The 12,356-nt window shown below is 34.1% G+C and overlaps 1 long non-coding RNA gene across 2 annotated transcripts; it reads left to right on the top strand.

The window, feature by feature from the left end:
• Positions 1-1,288: 1,288 nt before the first annotated feature.
• On the top strand, positions 1,289-9,770 carry LOC143068345 (uncharacterized). Of its 2 annotated transcripts, none has more exons than XR_012976155.1 (3): positions 1,289-1,437; positions 2,557-2,664; positions 9,637-9,770. It is a non-coding gene; the product is annotated as an uncharacterized LOC143068345 (long non-coding RNA). The 2 variants fall into 2 exon arrangements; XR_012976156.1 differs by lacking the exon at positions 1,289-1,437 and adding an exon at positions 1,440-1,471.
• The last annotated feature ends 2,586 nt before the right edge of the window (positions 9,771-12,356 follow it).

The following is a 12,356-nucleotide window of genomic DNA, read 5'->3' on the forward strand; positions in this document are numbered from 1 at the left end:
ATCATGAATAGTTTTGCCGTAATTATCTGATTTCCAATTTAAAGTTAAAATTCCAATTGCTGATTGGCTGTCTGAGAAAATTTTGATGAATTCAGTGTTTTTTCTGTTGTTTGGAATTATAAGAAAATCTATTACCAGCTTGATAGCTACTAATTCCCCTAATAAAATAGATCCTCTATTGGAAACTGGCTGTGTTAACTCCACATGTTCTGTGCTGTTTGATATTAAAATAGCTGCCCCAGCCCCGCATGGACCTGGGTTTCCTTGCAGGAGCCATCAGTGAAAGCTAATGTTGTATTCTTTTTAAGTTGCTGTATTTTTTCCAAAATGATAGTCTTTCCCTGAACTGCTTGTTCCTCTGATCTAGTCTTTGAACTTCCGAGATTTTTCCAATACTCTGGTGGTGATTTTGAGGCTGCTAACCCTCGGAATTCAAATTGAGACTCTATATAATCAGAATCAATATCTGTTGACCTCTTCATGTCTTCAGACTGTAATACCATTTTTCCAATTGGTGAGATTATCTTTTCAGGTTCATTTATATTTTTCCAATCTTCAAAAATTTGTTTAATAGGGATAGTGATTTTATATGATTTTATTTTTGCAATTTGTCTTATACCAGCTTCTTCTCTTTTGAAGTCCAGTGGTAGTATTCCTGCTACTACTTCCAAGGCTTCTATACTAGCTGTTGCTGGTTGGTTGAGACATAAGGCTAGTCCTTTTCTTTGAATAGCATTTAATTTTATATCTATATGCGTGTTGTTGTTGATTTGCCATACACTACTAGCATATAACATTGTAGACAGCACTATACTTTGATATATCTGTATTAAAATTTTTGTAGATACCTTTGCTATTCCCTTGATGTTTCTGATTATCCCTAAGGATTTTTGTGCTTTTTGCTCAACAGTGTCTATGTGTTTATTGAAATTACATTTTTCATCTAAAGTAAGGCCTAAAATTTTGGTAGGCACTTAAAGTTAACCATCGAGAGACGTTAACCACCGAGAGTCGGTTTTTAGACCCGCCCAGTGCACCTAAGCACGCCTACTTTTGGAGCTCTTTAGTATGAAGATAAGAAAAATATACGAAATTACGGAACTATGTACCCTGTTTTATCCTTGTTGTTGGTGTTTCTTGCGCATGCGCACAAAGCACGGTGATAGTTACGGTTACTGACTCAGGAACCTTGTATATTATATACCTCGGTTTACAGACGTTTAATAAACTGGATCCCTGTTGTGTTCACTTATCGATACACTACGATCGAATTACGGACCAGTTTAACACAAACATGGTAAATAGATAGACAGCTGATAATCATAATTGATTAAGAAATAACCTGGAAGAAGAAATGAGTTAACTATTGATTATAACAGAGACGAGAATGCCATCGTGTTTGTTCTGCTAAAAAAAGCAGGAACATTGGAGTTGATGGTTAGATTTTAAATATTTATTGTCTCCAAACTGGGTAAATTTGATATAGTAACAACCCCCCCCCCCTTTTTTTTTTTAAATAACTCGAGAACCACACATCGCGCTCGCTTAACAAAGTAACAATAAGAAATAATAATGGTTAGTTTCAAGAATAATTAATCGTCAAAACTTTTCCCCTCCCCGACATCAAAGGAAGTTAAATGTATTATCACAAAATTAGACCAAATTATTATGATATAAGGACGTCTTGACAGGCTATTATTTTATTTTGTTTTGTTGGTTTTTTTTTGCTTTGACGTCTTCCTCCTGTATGAAAAAAAACATAATAGACCCCCCCCCTTTTTCCCCATAATATAGCTTTTTAAGAAGTCATAATTATTTGGACTACCCCTGAATATATTTCAGACAGTCTCTTCTCTAAAAAAAATGTAAACATGATTTGAGAGAAATCTTTGGAATAGTTTTTTAAATGATTTAATTATTATGTCATGTATATAATTAACATTAACATAGTTATAAACTGAGACTACTAGTATAACACATAGTGTTATAGTAGTCTCAGCTATAAACTTTCCATTGTATTGACCAATATGACTAACTCATATGCTCTTTCCCATAAATGTCACAATATCAATATATTACAGTAAAACTGATAGTTTGATGACATTGTTTAAGACTATTGACCTCAGGTCAGCCTAAACTCAGTTTAAAACTGTAATTTATTCATTAAAACAGTTCAAGACATGTACCTTCTGAAATGTGATTGCATCAAAATTAAACCTAAGGCATAACATACTTAGTGTGCAGGAAGTGCCACCAAATAAATACTGATTTGTAAAATTAGATGATGATATTTGTGAAGTCAAAGATATTATAGCTAGTTATAACTGGTTTTAGATATAAATCTGAGTAAAAGGTTGATTTATATGTGCTCTTTCATGTTTAGATTATAATTTAAATTTAATCTTTTGAAGTTTTTTTTATAATATTAAGACATTAAAATCACAATTATTTATTTATACACAAAAAAATATTTTTTGTCCTTTTTTAGTTGAATGACTGTACACAAACATTATACACACATAATTTTGATAATTCTGTGATGTTTTTTTTCTATAGCCCCAGAATGTGACAAAAGACTTATTAATCCAGATTTACAAAAAATAGAAATAGTTCAGCTACCATAAGACTGCTATGACAAAAATTCTGCAGTTTCCAGAATTTGAGGTAGAGTATAGTTAGGAATAGTTTGATTATGCAGATGCTTAGTTTGCCATAAACAAGTATGCCCTTGATACAAAAGCAGAGGAAACAAAAAAGTATGAAAATAGTTGAAAAAAGTAATCATTATTACCTAGTCATATACTGTAAATAGAAAAAGAGAAAAGCACTGGTTATGATTTGGTATTTTTAATAGCATTATCATTTGTCCATAACTTGGAATATATACTGAATTGAGCTTGACATTTAATTAATATCATTGACACATGGATGCAAGAAATGAAAGATGGTAATTTAAACCTAGCAATTTTATTAAGATTTAAAAAAAAGTTTTTCATTTGGTAGAATATGACTTTCTTTGTTTAAGGTAGCACAATACAAAGATTTTATAACTCCAACTCCCAAGTTTTAAAATGCTGTAACTTTCTTAATAATGCTTGAAAATTTATAAAAGGGGTAGTTTTGGATAGCTAACAGATTACTCTTTCAAACAAATGCAATGTTAGTATTATGCAACAATTATGTAACCAATTATAATGTTAACTGTGTCTAAAATATTTTTCACCAAATTTCCACTTTCAAATGAAATTAGCTTCTGCATAGGCATCCCTAGAGGGTTGATTTTATTATATGTTGTTCCTATGGTCATTATCTACAAAAGGGTGTCTCAGATTTCAGATAGAATGTATAGAACAAATTTTACACCTAATTGAACATTATCTTCTTTTAGGTGGTTAGGATGTTTACACTAATTAGAGATTTATGAGAGAATGGAATACAATAGGGACAATCTGAGACACCCTTTTGAAGCCCATGATGTGTTGATTAAGATTCCGTTAAAATTTTCTGTATAGTTAAAGAGATGATAGAGCTAAATTCATTCAAGTGAACTTACCCAGATTTTGCCACTAATTACATAATAATTGATTACATAATGATTGCATAATAAATATATTGCATTCATTTAAAAGATTAATCTTTTATCTACATATATATACCTCTTTTATTATTTTCAATGCATTCATAAGAAAGTTACAGCATTTCAAAGGTTAGTGATTGGAAGTAAAAAAATCTTTGTATTGTGCTACCTTAAAGCTCGACATGTATGGATTTAGTGAGACTACTGTTAGTTTTTTTAAGTCGTACCTGAATAACAAAAGGTATACATTTGTAATGTTAACTCTGAACAACAACATGTAAAATTTGGTGTTCCCCAATGTTCTATACCTTGTCCTCTATTGTTTGTGCTATTTATAAATGACCTTCCCTTATGCATTAAAAATTGTGAAACAGACCTATATCGTTGTATATGCTGATGACACCACTATTCATAAATCAGGGGGAAACATCTAGAAAATATAAATGATGATGTTCAAGAAGATTTATACAGGGTTGAAGAGTGGTGTAAAATGAATAACATGTTCATAGATGCAAATGAAACAAAATGTTTGATTACTGGAACAAAGCAGAAACTATTCAGACTTTTCAACCAAACTTGATAATAAATTAAAGTATTACAAAATTCTTCATGTGAAAAAATATTAGTTTCAAAATTGACAGCCCACTAAGTAACTGGAGAAATCAAATTGACCAAGGTTGTGCTAATATATCATCCAGAATATACCATCTTTCTTAAATACATTTTTTTTTATATAACTGCAAGAAAACATAATACAATGGGTGTTCTGCCCCTAATTGACTACTGTTGTATTATTTGGGATTAATGTAAAAATTGAGGGATAACAAGAATTTTAAAAATCCAAAAAAATGGCAGCATGATAAATTCTAGATGCAGATCCGTTATCCCTCTTGGTATATAGGAGCACTATATTCTATGTTAACCTCCGACAGTAGGTATAAACAAATACTGTTGATAGACGGTATATAGGAGCACTATATTCCATGTTAACCACCGACGGTAGGTATAGACAAATACTGGTGATAGACAGTATATAGAAGCACTATATTCTATGTTAACCACTGACGGTAGGTATAGCCAAATACTGTTGATAGACGGTATATAGGAGCACTATATCTTATGTTAACCACCGACGGTAGGTATAGACAAATACTGGTGATAGACGGTATATAAGAGCAATATATTGTATGTTAACCACCGACGGTAGGTATAAACAAATACTGTTTATAGACGGTATATAGGAGCACTATATTGTATGTTAACCACCGACGGTAGGTATAGACAAATACTGTTGATAGACGGTATATAGGAGCACTATATTGTATATTAACTACCCAAAGTAGGTATAGATTAATACTGTTGATAGACGGTATATAGGAGCACTATATTGTATGTTAACCACCGACGGTAGGTATGGACAAATGCTGTTGATAGACGGTATATAGGAGCACTATATTATATGTTAACTACCGACAGTAGGTATAGACAAATACTGTTCATAGATGGTATATAGAAGCACTATATTGTATGTTAACTACCGACAGTAGGTATAGACAAATACTGTTGATAGACGGTATATAGGAGCACTATATTGTATGTTAACCACCGACGGTAGATATAGACAAATACTGTTGATAGATGGTATATAGGAGCACTATATTGTATGTTAACTACCGACGGTAGGTATAGACAAATACTGTTGATAGATGGTATATAGGAGCACTCTATTGTATGTTAACCACCGACGGTAGGTATAGACAAATACTGTTGATAGATGGTATATAGGAGCACTATATTGTATGTTAACTACCGACGGTAGGTATAGACAAATACTGTTGATAGACGGTATATAGGAGCACTATATTTTATGTTAACTACCGACAGTAGGTATAGACACATACTGTTGATAGACGGTATATAGGAGCACTATATTGTATGTTAACCACCGACGGTAGGTATAGACAAATACTGTTGATAGACGGTATATGGGAGCACTATATTGTTTGTTAACCACCGACGGTAGGTATAGACATATACTGTTGATAGATGGTATATAGGAGCACTATATTGTATGTTAACTACCGACAGTAGGTATAGACAAATACTGTTGATAGACATCAACGGTATATGGGAGCACTATATTGTATGTTAACTACCGACAGTAGGTATAGACAAATACTGTTGATAGACGGTATATAGGAGCACTATATTGTATATTAACCACCAACGGTAGGTATAGACAAATACTGTTGATAGACGGTATATAGGAGCACTATATTGTATGTTAACTACCGACGGTAGGTATAGACAAATCCTGTTGATAGACGGTATATAGGAGCACTATATTGTATGTTAACTACCGACGGTAGGTAGAGACAAATACTGTTGATAGACGGTATATGGGAGCAATATATTGCATGTTAACCACCGACGGTAGGTATAGACATATACTGTTGATAGATGGTATATAGGAGCACTATATTGTATGTTAACTACCGACGGTAGGTATAGACATATACTGTTGATAGATGGTATATAGGAGCACTATATTGTATGTTAACTACCGACAGTAGGTATAGACAAATACTGTTGATGGACGGTATATGGCAGCACTATATTGTATGTTAACCACCGACGGTAGGTATAGACAAATACTGTTGATAGACGGTATATGGGAGCACTATATTGTATGTTAACCACCGACGGTAGGTATAGACAAATACTGTTGATAGACGGTATATGGGAGCACTATATTGTATGTTAACTACCGACGGTAGGTATAGACAAATACTGTTGATAGACGGTATATACATTGTAGGAACACTATATTGTATGTTAAACACCGACGGTAGGTATAGACAAATACTATTGATAGACGGTATATAGAAACACTATATTGTATGTTAACTACCGACAGTAGGTATAGACAAATACTGTAAATACACGGTATATGGGAGCATTATATTGTATGTTAACCACCGACGGTAGGTATAGACATATACTGTTGATAGATGGTATATAGGAGCACTATATTGTATGTTAACTACCGACAGTAGGTATAGACAAATACTGTTGATAGACGGTATATGGGAGCACTATATTGTATGTTAACCACTGACGGTAGGTATAGCCAAATACTGTTGATAGACGGTATATAGGAGCACTATATCTTATGATAACCACCGACGGTAGGTATAGACAAATACTGGTGATAGACGGTATATAGGAGCAACTACCGACAGTAGGTATAGACAAATACTGTTGATAGACGGTATATAGGATCACTATATCTTATGATAACCAGCGACGGTAGGTATAGACAAATACTGTTGATAGATGGTATATAGGAGCACTCTATTGTATATTAACCACCGACGGTAGGTATAGACAAACACTGTTCATAAATGGTATATAGAAGCACTATAGTGTATGTTAACTACCGACGGTAGGTATAGACAAATACTGTTGATAGACGGTATATAGGAGCACTATATTTTATGTTAACTACCGACAGTAGGTATAGACACATACTGTTGATAGACGGTATATAGGAGCACTATATTGTATGTTAACCACCGACGGTAGGTACAGACAAATACTGTTGATAGACGGTATACGGGAGCACTATATTGTATGTTAACCACCGACGGTAGGTATAGACATATACTGTTGATAGATGGTATATAGGAGCACTATATTGTATGTTAACTACCGACAGTAGGTATAGACAAATACTGTTGATAGACATCAACGGTATATGGGAGCACTATATTGTATGTTAACTACCGACTGTAGGTATAGACAAATACTGTTGATAGACGGTATATACACATGTAGGAGCACTATATTGTATGTTGACTACCGACAGTAGGTATAGACAAATACTGATGATAGACGGTATATAGGAGCACTATATTGTATGTTTACTACCAACAGTAGGTAAACACTAAAACTCTTGATAGACGGTATATGTAATAGCACTATATCGTATGTTAATCACCGACAGTAGGTATAGACAAATACTGTTGATAGACGGTATATAGGAGCACTATATTGTATGTTAACTACCGACAGTAGGTATAGACAAATACTGTTGATAGACGGTATATAGGAGCACTATATTGTTTGTTAACCACCGACGGTAGGTATAGACATATACTGTTGATAGACGGTATATAGGAGCACTATATTGTATGTTAACTACCGACAGTAGGTATAGACTAAATACTGTTGATAGACGGTATATAGGAGCACTATATTGTATGTTAACTACCGACGGTAGGTATAAACAAATACTGTTGATAGACGGTATATAGGAGCACTATATTGTATGTTAACCACCGATGGTAGGTATAGAAAGATACTGTTGATAGACGGTATATAGGAGCACTATATTGTATGTTAACTACTGACAGTAGGTATAGACATATACTGTTGATAGATGGTATATAGGAGCACTATATTGTATGTTAACCACCGACAGTAGGTATAGAAAGATACTGTTGATAGACGGTATATACATTGTAGGAGCACTATATTGTATGTTAACTACTGACAGTAGGTATAGAAAGATACTGTTGATAGACGGTATATACATTGTAGGAGCACTATATTGTATGTTAACCACCGACGGTAGGTATAGACAAATACTGTTGATAGACGGTATATAGAAGCACTATATTGTATGTTAACTACTGACAGTAGGTATAGACAAATACTGTTGATAGACGGTATATAGGAGCACTATATTGTATGTTAACCACCGACGGTAGGTATAGACAAATACTGTTGATAGACGGTATATAGGAGCACTATATTGTATGTTAACTACTGACAGTAGGTATAGACATATACTGTTGATAGATGGTATATAGGAGCACTATATTGTATGTTAACTACCGACGGTAGGTATAGACAAATACTGTTGATAGATGGTATATGGGAGCACTATATTGTATGTTAACTACCGACAGTAGGTATAGACAAATACTGTTGATAGACGGTATATAGGAGCACTATATTGTATGTTAACTACTGACAGTAGGTATAGACATATACTGTTGATAGATGGTATATAGGAGCACTATATTGTATGTTAACCACCGACGGTAGGTATAGACAAATACTGTTGATAGATGGTATATAGGAGCACTATATTGTATGTTAACTACCGACGGTAGGTATAGACAAATACTGTTGATAGACAGTATATAGGAGCACTATATTGTATGTTAACTACCGACAGTAGGTATAGACACATACTGTTGATACACGGTATATAGGAGCACTATATTGTATGTTAACTACCGACGGTAGGTATAGACAAATACTGTTGATAGACGGTATATGGGAGCACTATATTGTATGTTAACCACCGACGGTAGGTATAGACATATACTGTTGATAGATGGTATATAGGAGCACTATATTGTATGTTAACTACCGACAGTAGGTATAGACAAATACTGTTGATAGACGGTTTATGGGAGCACTATATTGTATGTTAACCACCGACGGTAGGTATAGACAAATACTGTTGACAGACGGTATATAGGAGCACTTTATTGCATGTTAACCACCGACGGTAGGTATAGACAAATACTGTTGATGGACGGTGCAAAGGAGTACTATATCGTATGTCAACCACTGACGGTAGGTATAGACAAATACTGTTGATAGACGGTATATAGGAGGACTGTATTGTATGTTAACCACCGACGGTAGGTATAGACAAATACTGTTGATATACGGTATATAGGAGTATTGTATTTTATGTCAAACATCGACGATAGGTATGGACAAAATCCAACAAATACTGTATACAGACAGTGTATAGAAGTACTGTATTGTATGGTAAACACTGACGGTTGGTATGGACAATTTCTGTATCATGCATCAATTGTAAATAAAAGTATCATGTGAGTGACACAGGCTCATTGAAGCCTCTAGTTTTGATATTATTAATGTGGAGATCTGGTCTAATTTATCATTTTCTCTATTACATGCATGATAACTGCAACAATTGAATTGAAATAAAAGTGATAATATTTCTGTTGTAGGTTATCAAGATTTAGTGTTTCCATACAAGTGACAAAGATTGAACAACAAAAACATCTCAAACTTTACAGGACAGAGTAGACTTTTTTCATTGTGCTTAGTTTTGTCTTTATGTCTAAATTATGATACCTTTAAAAAAAACAATAAAATATGGAACAACATTTATTTCTATCTTATAAAGTGGAGTGAAGAAATAAGGGGTCATTGAAAACATAAGAATATATTGCTATCATATATGCAGATCAGCAGCCCATACATTTGCTATAGCACATAAATATGGGACCAATAATTTCAAGTTGCCTTTTAAAAAAGACCTTATTAATGTTATGCGAGATACCACCAAAGACCACTAGGTGTTGATCAAATGATATTGTAAATAAGAGGGTTGTCCAAAATATTTCCAACAGCTGTTTGATATACACTACCTTAATCAAACCACAATGGTAAAAAAACAGTTTTGGTCAGTCTTAAAAGAAGCAAATATAATTTAGAAAAAGTGCAAGCTGTTGATAAAAACTACAAATAACTGCCAGTCCTAAATGTGGGTGGAGATTACCATTTAGCACAAATGAGTTTCTGGACTAAAGAAAGTAATTTCGGCACAAACCGATTATACCCTTTCAAAAACTATGTGTAGTCCCTTTTATAAAAGTGGCAGATTATCTTCCTATCTAGAGTATCTATGACAACTAACTGCTGCTCCTAGTGACGTTAGTCTTTGGTTTTTGAAAAGATTGGATATATTGTCACAATTCTTTTCTAAGGTACCGGTCTGATAAACAGGAAGTAGCTAGATTAGCTACTAAATATATGCACACTGAAATATAGTCCCTTAAAATTCCCATGGCTGTGTACATGTTCAGATACGAACTATGAAAATTTTGTTTATATCTTTAGAGAAGTAAAATCAAGTATGTATGTCTTTAGTTTTGTCAAATTGCTGTCTTGTTTTGTCCTGTTATTAGGTAACAGTACTGATACAATACTGTAAAAATACGGAGATGTGGTATGATTGCCAATGAGACGCCTACATGTATCCACTCAAGTTCAAATAAAGTGGATGTAAGCAGTTATATGCAACCATACAGCCTTCAACAATGAGAAAAATCATATCAAATAGACCCTTGTAAATAGGTGTTGATCAAATGATATTGTAAATAAGAGGGTTGTATATTTCATGACGGTATAATACTAAACCCCTAACAGGAGGGATTGTGCCTGATATTCATATGATGAAGACATAATCTTTCAATCAGTTTAATTAAGGTCTGGTTCTGGCATGTCAATAACTGCTAGTAGTCTGTTGTTATTTATGTATTATTGTCATTTTGTTTATTTTCTTTTGTTTCATATTCTGACATCGGACTCGGACTTCTCTTAAACTGAGTTTGACTGTGCGTATTGTTTCGCGTTTGTTTTTTCTACATTGGCTACAGGTATAGGGGAGGGTTGAGATCTCAAAAAACATGTTTAATCCCGCCGCAATTTTGCGCCTGTCCCAAGTTAGGAGCCTCTGACCTTTGTTAGTCTTGTATGATTTATAATTTTAGTTTCTTGTGTATAATTCGGAGCTTAGTATGACGTCTATTATCACTGAACTAGTATACATATTTGTTTAGGGGCCAGCTGACGGACACCTCTGTGTGCGGGAGTTTCTCGCTACATTGAAGATCTATCGGTGGCCTTCGGCTGTTGTCTGCTCTATGGTCGGGTTGTTGTCTCAATGACACATTCCCTATTTCCATACTCAATTTTATAGTATGATTTACATCTGCAATAATCACGAAACAATCAGAGACAAGTTTGGGTCTAAATCTGTATGTCCCACATAATCAAATTGACCGAAGAGAGAGGCGAAAGATACTAAAGGCTTATTCAAACACATAAGTCAATAATAAACTGACAAAACCACGGAAAAAAAAGAGAAAGATTAAAAAACAAACAACAAAATGCAAAACACAACAAAGAACATCACAGACTGAACAAAACGAACCTCGCCAAAAAACTGGTGTGACCAAATGACTAATTTATCTCAGCCTTACATTATTTAGCAGACCCTTTATCATACCAAACCAATCAAAGTTCTTTATGGTACAATGTTTTTGATCCATCGGTCTGTCAGTCCTGTTCTCGTTATTGCAACTCCTCTGAAACCACATAACAGAGTTTTATAAATCTTTGTAGATAATGAGGAAATTATGAAATTATCAATTCATTGATTTTCTATATACTCCTACAACAGTTTGTCATAAAATCTGTCTAAAGACCACAACAGAGTTTCATAAATTTTTTAGATAGTTAGGACATGCTATGTAAATGTGCATATTGGCAGAAAATCATGATTAATTTTTTTATGCCCCACCTACGATAGTAAATGGGCATTAGTTTTCCGGTCTATGCGTCTGCTCCTTCGTCCGTTTTCTCGCTTCAGGTTAAATGTTTTGGTCAAGGTAGTTTTTGTTGAAGGTCAGGTCCAATAAACTTGAAACTTAGTACATATGTTTCCAATAATATGTTTTTTTCTAAGCTTAATGCCAAAGAAGGTTTTTCCCCCTATTTCACGGTCCACTGAACAAAGAAAATGATAGGGCAAGTGGGGAACGGTGTACGATGGACACATTCTTGTTTTTGTCGAGCCTGCGACTTTTGTCGCAGAAAGCTCGACATAGGAATGGTGATCCGGCGGCGGCGGCGACAGCGTTAGTTCACTTCTTAAAAGCTT

The sequence above is a fragment of the Mytilus galloprovincialis genome, chromosome 3 (genome assembly GCF_965363235.1).
Source record: "Mytilus galloprovincialis chromosome 3, xbMytGall1.hap1.1, whole genome shotgun sequence".
Taxonomy (NCBI): domain Eukaryota; kingdom Metazoa; phylum Mollusca; class Bivalvia; order Mytilida; family Mytilidae; genus Mytilus; species Mytilus galloprovincialis.